The sequence below is a fragment of the Cicer arietinum genome, chromosome 2 (genome assembly GCF_000331145.2).
Source record: "Cicer arietinum cultivar CDC Frontier isolate Library 1 chromosome 2, Cicar.CDCFrontier_v2.0, whole genome shotgun sequence".
In the NCBI taxonomy this organism is placed as follows: Eukaryota; Viridiplantae; Streptophyta; class Magnoliopsida; order Fabales; family Fabaceae; genus Cicer; species Cicer arietinum.
The window spans coordinates 10,872,344-10,874,588 of record NC_021161.2 but is presented as its reverse complement, the minus strand read 5'-3'; positions in this window follow the sequence as shown (position 1 = coordinate 10,874,588).

The window sequence follows — 2,245 nt, the reverse complement described above, 5'->3', positions numbered from 1 at the left end:
GAAATTATGGTTGGGCATTTTAGAGCGCTTTTTTGAGAAAGCACTGTAAAATGCACACCCATAACTTATATAATGGGGTGCATATTACAGCGCTTTTTGTGAAGAAGCGCTGTAAAATGTGCATAACAAGCGCGCGTTGTATTTACATGTTTTATAGCGCTTTTTTAAAAGCGCTGTTGTATCATTTACAGCGCTTATTTTTTTGAAAAAGCGCTGTAAATGGCTTAAAAAAAGCGCTGTAATATGCGTTTTTCGCGTAGTGTCTCCAAGTATATGTTAAATTTGATTGGATAATATATAATTTAATTGAAAAAAGAACATCCATTTATAAACAGAGAAAAATAAATTTGACCTAAATTTTTACATCATAACAACACTATATACATCATGCTCATAAATTTAAATTGTCACTTTCAATTTATATTAAAAATACAATTAATAATGTCTCTTCTAGAATATGACGTGGTTTATAGTAAATAAGAATTTAAGACTAAACAAATTAAGTTGTATGTACTTGGTGTAAAACTAATTTTGACACAAATGTTTAATTATATTTCACCACTTGATATGTCATAATATTATTATTTCCTAACATACCTTCAAAATATCTTAATTTTAAATCATGATATGACGTATGCAAATTTAGTTAATAGTAATTTGGGTTAAATAAGTTATTGTCTTTATCAAGTTTTGAAAATTTGTTTTTAGTCTCTGTTAAAATAAATCACATATTTTAGTTCTTACACAATTAATACACAAACAGTTTTAGTCCCTGTTGGAATATCAACATGTCTTTTTGAACAATTATTTTTACATATATGTTTACAACACTAAGAAAAGTTCATCTGCAAAAAATGAACTCAAAAGATTATTTCTAGGTTCATATTCTAAGGACTTTTATGTTGAATATATTACATTTAAAATATTTAATTCATCCCAAGTTAAAAAATTATATATCTCCTCTGCACATGAACTTTTAATAATGTTTTGAACAAGTTTGCAAAAACAACTTGTAGAATAATTTCATAGTGATTAAAACATGATTTTGTTTTATAGCAACTAAAAACGAAAGTTCAAAATTTTCTAAGTAATACAAATTATTTAACCCTAATAATTTACTCTTTCGTAATTTATGAAAAAATAATAATAATCATGACGATAATATATAAAATAAATTTTATAAGTTTTTCAATGGCTGTCTTGCAATTATATCTTTACTTTATAATCATAAAAATCTTAAATTTAAATTATATCAAATAAAAATGATAAATACCATTTAATATTATGTCTAAAACTAATTCAGTTTTCTTGATTGAGACTGAATGTATCGATATTAATAGTATGATAAGTTGAGTTCTAATTATCTTATATTTTGTAAAAGTTACAAATTTAAATTTTAAAATTTCTTATATGTTTGATACGAAACATATATAAAAATTAATAGTTACAGATTGTGTTCATATATTCAATTCCCATATTATGAAAACTTCAAAGTATGCTTTCAACTATAGAATGTAAATTCTAAATGTAAGATAGCACAACCATGTGATAATTAGATGTGATTGTTTTATCATGGTTTGTCTACTTGTCCTTTTTGTTTCAATCATATTAGGGATTTGGTTTCTCTATCAAACAACAAATACCTTTTTTACCTCGATGGACCTATGAGTTATGGTAAATTTGAGGGCTAAAGCCACGTAATACTTTTATCTTGAATATATGATATTTAAAATATTCAAATTTAATTCATATCAAATTAAAAAAATTATATATTTGTACAGATGAACTTTTAAAAAGCTTTTAAATATTTAAAAATTGAAGTATCTTTCATATTAGCAAAGATTAAAAAAAAATTGTAGAATAATTTCGTAGTGACACTAAAACATGATTTTGTTTTATGGGGACTAAAAACGAAAGTTCAAAGTTTTTTATGGAATAAAAAGTTATTTAATTCAAATAATTTTACTCTTCCCTAATTTATAAAAAAATCATAACCATGATGATAATATATAAAAGAAATTTTATAAGTTTTTCAATAGCTGTCTTGCAATTATCTCGTAACTTTATAATCATAAAAATCTTAAATTTAAAGTATATTAATTAAAAATACTAAATACCATTAAATATTATGCATAAAGCTAATTTAGCAAGGATTATATGACCATGATGCAATTAACTATCTTACCCGTAATGCTCATAAAAGAAATATAATTTCTTTGATACAAATACAAAGAAAAAGGATTAT